Here is a 9,911-nt window from a genome sequence, read left to right as displayed (position 1 = left end):
TTTAAGTCTCAAGGCATGGTTTTAAAGTGGGAAACGGTAGAATGCTCCCTCCTGGTTTGGGAGAGTCTTGGCATCAAGCTAAGGAGTTCAAGTATCTGGACGTTTAGGAATGGTCATAGATGAGAGCAGTTTCTGTCATACCTGTTGTGCTTAATTGGGGAAATGAATAAACCCTGACCTAATAACCCTGACCTTACGATGCATGTGTCCAGAATATGTTCCACACCTTGAAAACCCACCAGTTGGCTCCTTTCAACTCTGAAGACCTTATGACCTCACTGGTCTGACAGGTACCACTGTACCTGTCACCTTTACACATGTAGACCTCCCTCAATAACATTTGAGGGTCACAAACGATTTGTCAAAGCTCCAAGATTCTAATGCTACAGTTTATTGTTCTTTTGTTAAAACTGAAATTTTGACAAAGCTGGCTACTAAAATGACTGGTGGGGACACTAATCAATTAAATCCACCCATCTGTTTGTTTTAATGCTAATTGTTGCCTTCGGCGTGACTTGCCACTATTTACCATTTTCTTTCCATCCTGTATTATGATAAGTGATTAGTCTGTTTGGGAGAATGGAGGCTGGTCAAAACATTGTGCAATCATTAAGGTATTGTTTGCAAATCAAAGTATTATTTGTGAATGCCATTTCACAAGATTTCACAGCTAATTAGTTTGTACATTTAAGACTAAAAGCCTCTCTGAGGTGGGTTATTGTGCGACAGAGCTACTCAAACATTTGCGTTAATAGCGTGGGCATTCGTGCCGATTGTGAGGCTCCGATTTTTCTGTTTACTTCAAAAATAATTACCTGTCACTTTAATGTCCAGGCCTCTGGGGCAGTTTAACACCCTCAGTAGATATCACTTTTCCCTTAGTGGTTCTTAAACTACCGCCTGGTGTTAAAATTAATCACTCGAGCTCAACCCCAGACAGCTGTTTGACCTCTGACCTTCCAATTGTCTGGTTGCTTTAGCAGGGTGAACAGAGACAGAAGGCTGCCTGTCTGATGACCTCATGGTCTGTTTAGCTCTTTGCAAGTCTTACATGCTTGACACACGTTATACTCATCTATTATTTTATTGTGCGATGTGAACGAAATACATCTAATAAAATTAACATCAAGGTGCCACTATATTATTGGCATTTCAGTTCCTGCAGTTACAATAATTTGTGCAATAATTCAAAACTAATTTCCCATTTAAGATACTTCAATCTGTTTTGAGATGCTACAGTAAATTCAAGTTCAGAACGTGAACATGACATTTAATAATAAGAACAATTGCTTTAATTCGCTGCAAATGAAGTATTAGATTGGGGAGGACATTATACCAAAGGTAGAAGGCACCTGTATCAGTACATTTACCTTGTTTGTGCTTACTATCACTCCATTTGTACCAAAAATAGATACAATTTATATGAGTAAATCTGTATAATAGGAGAGATCATATCTCTCCAGTTTTAGTTTTTTCCATTGGCTCCCTGTCAAATTCAAAATTGAATTGAAAATCTTACTTCTAACCTACAAAGCTCTCAACAACCTAGGTCCATCTTATATTACAGATCTTATTGTTCCATGTTTTCCTAACAGAGCACTTTGCTCACAGACTGCAGGTTTACTAGTGGTTCCTAGAGTTTCCAAGAGCAGAATGGGAGGAGGAGCTTTCAGTTATCAGGCTCCTCTCTTGTGGAACCAACTTCCAGTTTCTGTCGGTGAGGCTGACACCTTCTCTCAAAATCTTTGTCACTGCAACAAAAAATAACAAAATCAAATGTCACTCATATTGTCAAGGACATAGGAAAAAAAACAAAAACATTTGCAGATTAAAAAGTCATTCAGCACAGAAACAGACTATTATTTAACCCCACCCATTTGAATGAAATATTTATTCTTTGGTGTCAATGTGACAACATAATCTGGGTTACAGATTCAGTAAATGCACAAGAATGCAGGAATGGTTTAAAAGATTTATTAAAGCAGGAACTCTGGTGGAGGTCTGGGTCCGTGGGCCGCTCGGATCTGCAGAGACAATAGAGTTAGTGACTTGGCTTTGATAGTGACGGTTCTTTGGAGAATAAAGGCAGTCACTAACCTTCACAGTCAGGCAGAAAGCAGAATCTGTGCGACAGATGGATCCGATGATGTCACCAGTTGTGACTGAGCTGCAGCAGAGCAGAACTATGCACCTTGAGGCACTGGGTCAAGTCCAGAATCGAGGTCCAATAGAATGGTCCGAGGTCATACACAAGTGGTCAGAGATCCTTATCCAAATCCAGAGTACAAGTCAAGAAATGTAGTTGAGGTGAGGAAGACCAGAGTTGTTACTGTGGTCAGAGAGAGAGATCCAAATCAGGCGAGGGATAAGCAAGGCAAGGAGTCCAAGAGGTCAGAACCGGGAAGTCAAACAAGGCTGTGGCATGAACACTGGACATCTACTACTTGGTAAGGTTCAATAATCTGGCATAGTTGTGGACGTGGAGCTTATAAAAACAGGTGAACAGGTGAAGCTAATGAGTGCTGATTGCTGTGGAGAAACAAGGGAGGCCTGGCATGGCTTGGAGGGAGCAGGCTTGAGATGAACGATGGGTGACAGGCAAACAGAACATGGAAACAGAAAACTATGGCAGGAAGGGGCAGAAACATGACACCATAAGGAAAGCATATATATATATGGCATATTGTAGCTGTGAGAGGGTATATACTATAACAAACAGAGTAATTTTCTAATTACACATTGGCATTTTGTCTTAAACCAAGGATTATTTTTTTAAACCTAAACCTAACCTTATTATATTTGCTTAAAATTCTCCACAATGCAAATGATAATTGTGGCAAGGTGTAAAAATGTGTTAATTCTTCCACTAATTCTTCTTCAACTATTGACCGATACTATTACCAAATAGGAAAAATCATTTGCATTTCTTTACCTCAACCCGAACAAGAAGTTTGATGACTAAACCAAACAGTTTAACAACAAAACAAAACAAGATAAAATAAAATCTAAGTATGTTTTTTATGATCATGCATGGAAAACCTTATCTGAAATATGAAAAATGGGTTGTTGTTTGTGAGAAAATATTTATTTTTTCCTTAACCTAAACAAGAGCAGCAGAAACCCTTACAAAGAAGTCAAAGATCTCATGACAAACATCTCCAGACAAAATCTAATTTCTAATAGTTCTGACCATTTAGATGGAGATGCTTTATCCGTCTGTTGTTACAGTTAGTGACCCAAGTGTTTGTATTGGGATTTGAAGTGTTGTGGTGATCAGATCAGGAGACAACCAGACTGTTCACTGGTTGTAGAACATCAAGGAGGAATCAGTGGAATGATGCAGTGCAAACTGACCTTTCCCAACCCTAATCACTCAACCACAGCTGCCCCAAAAAATGTTACGCATTTACTCCTTTGTAAAGAGGCAACAACAAGCGCTAACTCAAACCACACACATGCGTGTTCCACATTACAGCCTAATCAGCACACTCATCTATTTAAATCCAGTAATAGCTTAATGCATTCTTCTAATTTGGTATATTTAACCAAATATAGCAACACATCAGTAGCACAATAAACCTATACAGACAACAGAAACTACTGAAGTTCAGCCATAGAGGCTTGTGTAAGGAGGGGTTGAAAGTTTATCAGCCTCACTGTGTGTACCGCCAATCAACCTGTCAAAAGAATCAATAATAAAAGCTTGTTCTCAGAATAGAAGCAGAACGATCAGATCTTGTCCAGAGACGTACAGTACAACTCATATCTGCACTGACGAGACTTCCTACGTCGTACAAGGAAGTGATGGTAGGGTTACAAAGCATTTCCTCTCCACAGATAATTTGACTCCCCTATTTCCTGTCCCTAAAGAGATACGTTTGATGCTTATTTTATTCTCCAAGACATCTTATACACCGCAACAAATGAAGCCTCACCCCCTGTATAAACATGGTACATTGTGCCATTTGTGAATGATTTGTCAAAATTCAAAACTTTTATTTATTTTTCTAATACAATAGTCCCTCGATTATCATGGGGTTACATTCCGGACACCCCAATGATGGGTGAAAAACCGCAAAGTAGGAACACTATATTTGTTTTAGTATTTATATATAGTTTAAGGATTTATAAACCCTTCCCACACTCTTGCAATGTTCTAAACTCTTAAAACTATGTCATTTTAACAACATACGTACATGTACTGTACAGTACTGCAAAACTTTACTCACCAGCTCTGCAGACCAGCAGCTCAGTTCTGGTTCGGCAAATCTACCCTGCACCGACAAAGTCCACCACCCCATCAAGTTATCAGGTCTCTTTTGTAAATGAGTCCTCGCGGCTCAATGGGATTAACCTGCCTAAATAAAGGTTGAATGAATTAAAGTTTATGTGTGTGTGGATAAGGCAGCACGGTGGCGCAACTGGTAGAGCTGCTGCCTCACAGCGAGCAGGTCCTTGGTTCAAACCCCGGTCCAGGGGCCTTTCTGGGTGGAGTTTGCATGTTCTCTCCGTGCATGCGTGGGTTTTCTCCGGGTACTCCGGTTTCCTCCCACAGTCCAAAAACATGCATGTTAGGCTGATTGGTAACTCTAAATTGTCCCTAGGTGTGAGGAGAGAGTGAATGATTGTTTGTCTCGTTTGTCTCTATGTGGCCCTGTGATGGACTTGCGACCTGTCCAGGGTGTACCCCGCCCCTCGCACAGTGATTGCTGGACATGGGCACCAGCGACCCCCGTGACCCAAAATGGAAGAAGCGGGTAAAGAAAATGGATGGATGGATGGATGGGTGTGCGTGGATAATTGAGCTTCAGGAAGCGTCACGATTATTTGCGACTTTCCTGCCAGTTCTATGAAATTAATAGATTGCATAGGTTTACGTTGAAATAGGCTTATTGAAAGAAAACCTACAAAATGGCGGCGCATGTCCCAAGTATTTTTTTTCCCGTCAACTTTTTATCCCATAACATTCCAATCACATGAGGAAAATTGAAGTTGACTATTGTTGAAAAACTGCAAAAGAGTGAGTCCGCGAAAGTCAAATTGCAAAGTAGCGAGGCACTACTGTACTTTAAGAACAGCAGGACATTTCAATTTTTCAGTTGGTTTAGCTTCCAGAATTAAAAGCAAAACAGATAGATGGGTAAGAAGGCTTCTTCTTATTCTTTCAGCTTTTCCCTTTTCAGTGGTCTCCACATCAAGTCCATCCATCCATCCATTATCTTTACCCGTTTATTCCATTTTGGGTCACGGGGTTCGCCGGTGCCCATGTCCAGCAATCACTGTGAGAGGGGCAGGGTACACCCTGGACGGGTAGCAAGTCCATCACAGGGCCACATAGAGACAAATGAGACAAACAACCATTCACTCTCTCACTCACACCTAGGGACAATTTAGAGTTACCAATCAGTCTAACATGCATGTTTTTGGTCTGTGGGAGGAAACTGGAGTACCCGGAGAAAACCCACGCATGCACGGAGAGAACATGCAAATTCCACCCAGAAAGGCCCCTGGACCGGGGTTCGAACCAAGAGCCTGCTCGCTGAGAGGCAGCAGCTCTACCAGTTGCGCCACCGTGCTGCCCCCACATCAAGTCATCCTCCTCCATTTCTGTCCTCTGCATCCCCTGTCCTCACTCCAACTACCTTCATGTCCTCTCTAACTGCATTTCTAACATCCTTCTACCAATATATCCACTGTCCCTCCTCTGGACATGTCCAAACCATCTCAGTCTGGCCTCTCTAACTGCATCCATATATCTCCTCTTTGTCTTTTTCCTGGCAGCTGCATTTCTAACATCCTTCTACCAATATACCCACTGTCCCTCCTCTGGACATGTCAAAACCATCTCAGTTTGGCCTCTCTAACTTTATCTCCCAGTTGTTCAACCTGTGCTGTACCTCAGATGATCTCATTCCTGATCTTATCCATCCTTGTCACTCCTGAGGAGAACCTCAACATCTTCATTTCTGCCACTTCCAGTTCTTTCTCCTGTCTTTTTGTCCATGTCTCTGTCTCCAGACCATACAACGTAGCTGGTCTCACCACTGTCTTGTAAACTTTTCCTTTGACCTTTGCTGACACCTTTTTGACACTAATCACTCCTGAAACTTTTCTCCATCCATTTCATACTGCCTGGACTCTATTTTTCACATAAGAAGGTAAGAAGGCATTTTAAGCTTGTAATATTTAGCTGACATTTAATATAATAAACGGTTTTGCAGTTGGGGTTTTGTGAGTGCTGTGGATGAGATTGAGCCAGCCAAAGAGCCAGGGAAAAAGAAAGCTGATAGCACAAATACAAGTCAAAAAAAGGAATGAGTTCCAGATGAGAAACAAGCAGTACACCGATGCTCCCGTCACTGAGGGATTTGAATTGTGAATGTTTGTAGTTTTTGATTGTGCTTTTTTGGACTGAATTTGGAAATGGCAAATCAATATTTAACCCAATCTTACCCCTACGTGCAGCCACACACCAAAATAGAAGTTGGCATGTTGGTCATTTTTCAAGTTATTCAACTCAAAACATATATACATATATTGAGCATGCATCAGGATATATATACACACACACACACACACACACACACACATATATATATACACACACACACACACACACACACACACATATATATATATATATATATATATATATGTATATATATCCGATATGCCGATATGTTAAAACTTATTTGGCCGATAACCGATACCGAAACCAATATTTTTTGCCCTAGACCTACATACAACCTACAAAGACCCACGAAGACTACATAGCTTTCTCTGCTGTGGAATTAAAATACTACATTATTCTGCATGGTCTTTGTCATTTTGGCCTGCTACCAAAGGCAGATGCCAAAAAGTGGGGTGAAAATCATGTAACACTTCAACTTGGATTATGTTTAATGTAAAACTCTCTCTAACACAATGACAACACTCGCACAGTGCAAATTTATAAATTTTCAGAAATCTAGACTCAACGGCACACATGACGTCATAATGTTGTGCTGGCGCTGCAGGCATTCTTTTCACTGAGTCGTAGCACAAAAACAGCACCATGTATATATATATATATATATATATATATATATATATATATGTAAACAGATGAGTTATTTTGATGGAATGGCCGATTTCCGATATTTAACATTATCGCTAATATCGGCCGATACTATGCGGATATCGTGCATCCCTAATAAATAAATATATATAAATACTGTATCTGTATATACACGTGCACACACTTATTTGGTGGCTGCCATCTTGGACTTTGACCTGGCAACCCAATTTACTACTAACTAATTAAAACTGGCAGCAGCATTTTGGATCAACTGAAGACTTTTTAAAGAAGTTGTTGGACACCCAGATAATAAACCATTAGATGTTCAAGTTGTTTTTATTATCATTCAAATCACATGCGGTACATGAGGTGCAACGAAATTGTGTACACTGGTTACGTCCCAGTTACGTCCAACAACAGCAAAAATATAAATTGTAAAAAGAAACAGTCATAAGGATCTGAAATATAAACTATGAAGTACGCTAAACTAAGAAATACTGTGCTAAACACTAATAGTGCAAAACAATACGCCGAACAACAGCAGCACGAACATGAGTCTGTGAGTAGATGAATACAAATAAATACAGCAGCAAGAGAGCAGCAGCATGGATTATCAGCAGCACATTTCACCAATCAATAGTCCAGCAATAGTCCAGACTAGACGTGACAAATGCATTGACCAGTTTTACTACATCATTTTTGGACAAAATATTTCTAAGAGCTCATTTTAGACATCGATGTCTCCTTCTGTGCAATACTGTCAAGACAATTCTCATAAAAGCACATGTTCTGTCCGCTCTTCAGAAGATGAATTAAGGCAGCTTGAGTAAATATATAATGTCCATGGAAGTGGCTTGGTTCTGTTCTGAAGCTGATTCGCTGCATCTGACACAGGGTGTCTTGAATCTATGTATGGTAAAATGAAATCCTAAGACAATCAAGGCATTCTGGAACAATATGTGCTGCCCAGTGTCATCTGTCATCTCAAGGAGCCCTTCAAACCCGAAAAGGCAAACAAAAAAGCACATTAATTTTCATTATTTGATTTTCAATATACTTTTCTTTGTACAGTATTACTTTTTCCATATTTTAAATATTGAAATATATATTTCATGAAACATCCACCAGGGATGCTTGACTTGTGTGCATTACAAATTGCACACCCACCATCGAAGGAGAGCATCAAGATGTGAAGCAGGAATATTAAAAGGCGGCAAACAGTGGAAAGTAGGATGTGAAGGTGGTCGGATCAGCCAATGTGCCAACCTTGGCTGAACTCCAGAGCTATGCAGAGAGGAGCCTGAGCTAAGTCGTGCTCTTCACTCGAAATGTTCACACACAGTAAATAGTTTCGGTTTAACCTTGATAACTTCCAAGTTTATCACTTTTTTCCTGACTTCTTCTTTCAAACTTGGGTTTCATGCGGCATTAACGCCTGAGATGCTCTGATTGCTCATGCACGGCTGCTTGCTGGGGTAAACTGCTACATGTGCGATAACAGAAAGAAACAAAAAGGTACGAGAACCCTGACAGGGAACATAAGTGGCCTAGGGGTCCACGGACCTGAGTGATCCTGCAGGGGGTGGTGAACACTTGCTCCCTAACTGCCTCTAGAGGACAGAGAAGTGGGGATGCAACTCCTTTTAAAACACAAACTGTTGTTTTCTTCCACTTTGCTCTCAAAAGTACCCATTTTTACCCCTTTAGGACACTGTAGGTAAACATTTGTAGTGTTTACTTGGTTGCATTCACCTGGGTACTTGACAGCAGTGGCTGCAGCTTGTTGTAGTGTCTAGTACATCTGAGTGGTCTGCAGGATCTGAGGCATCGGGGAGGCTGCGTTTTCACGAAGGAGGAGGTGGGGAGTGGTGTTCTTTTCTTTTCAGACTTGGTTCTCTGGCTGCGCCGCTGCTAGCAATTACCTGAGAGGGGAGAGGAGAGGCTGTGATGTTCCCCAGCTCTGAAGGCCTCACCACAGCTCACACCCCAAGGCTCTCTAATTACTCCGGCAAAACTCTGCATATCTGTCAGAACCAATCAGAGGCAGCCGGGAAACAAGAGCACGCCGAGGCATTTGTTTGTTTGCGTCGCGTACACAAGATACTTATCAGGGAATCAGTGTTGGATTTATTAGCGCTCGTCTGAGGGTAACAGCTCTTCACTTTATGATGTCCTTGCTCAAAAGAAAAAGTAGCAATAGAGGTTTTTTTTTTTTAGTTTGTTTTGGTCCAACTGTGCAGGAGGAGGCTTTAAGAAGAGACATTCAAATTAAACAAGTTGGTGAAGAGTTGTTGGCAAAGCGCAAGAAGTGTTGCTAGTCCTTTCCTTCATCTACTCTGCAAGATAGTGTGGCTGTCTCTCCCGCCACCTCCTTGCCATATGCTTGGCGCTGCTTGTCTTTTAGAACCACTTTGTCACCCTCCCAGTTTCCAGGTAGCCTTTGAAAGTGATGCTGGAAGATGCTAAACAACCGGGGAAGGTGGGACGGCACCAGACAATGATTAATACAGCTCTCAGCCATCTCCTTGAAGGGAGCCGAGGCGTTGTTGCACTGCAGTGGAACTACTTGGCAATAAAAAGAAGGAAGGAGGGGAAAGGGAGGCAACATCACAAAAATACGATGCTCTTTTTTTTATGACATGTTCAGTAATGCCACAAAACCAACCTAAAATTTAGCATTACAACTAAACTGTGAGGGTTCTTCTTCACATTTGTGAGGGTCTTAGTTTGAATTCTGTGCACTTTTCACAAGATTGTGCAGGTTATATATATATATATATATATATATATATATATATATATATATATATATATATATATATATATATAGATCTATATATATATATATATATAT

This window comes from Nematolebias whitei, chromosome 23 (genome assembly GCF_014905685.2).
Source record: "Nematolebias whitei isolate Nwh7 chromosome 23, NemWhi1, whole genome shotgun sequence".
In the NCBI taxonomy this organism is placed as follows: Eukaryota; Metazoa; Chordata; class Actinopteri; order Cyprinodontiformes; family Rivulidae; genus Nematolebias; species Nematolebias whitei.
This window is presented reverse-complemented; position numbering follows the sequence as displayed.